Raw genomic sequence first — 393 nt, 5'->3', positions numbered from 1 at the left:
CCCCCCCCCCCCCCCCCCCATTTAATTATTGAGATGTCGTCCATCTGGGATTGTTTTCTCCGCCCGGTCAGAAATGATGCTGATATGCAGAAAAATAAGGAATTTAATGTAATCTGAGACGGAGACTAAAGAAACGGTGAGAAGAAAAAAACATGTATTTCTCTAGACACAATTGGAGAGACGGTCCTGTTACAGGACACCATTGTCTTCTCAGTGAGGATGAAGCTCCTCTGAGACACGGGATATCAGTTTATTCCACGTTTGTTTTGATCCAGCTCATGTGGACCCTGGATGAGACGCCTGGTATGTGATTTCAAGCCATGATGAAAACATAAAATGTCCTGAGGGTAAAAACACTCAGGTTAATGTCATAGAGACATAAAAAGTTATAAT

Source organism: Nematolebias whitei, chromosome 20 (genome assembly GCF_014905685.2).
Source record: "Nematolebias whitei isolate Nwh7 chromosome 20, NemWhi1, whole genome shotgun sequence".
Lineage (NCBI taxonomy): Eukaryota > Metazoa > Chordata > Actinopteri > Cyprinodontiformes > Rivulidae > Nematolebias > Nematolebias whitei.
The sequence above is the reverse complement of the archived record's forward strand: the minus strand, read 5'-3'. Positions refer to the sequence as shown.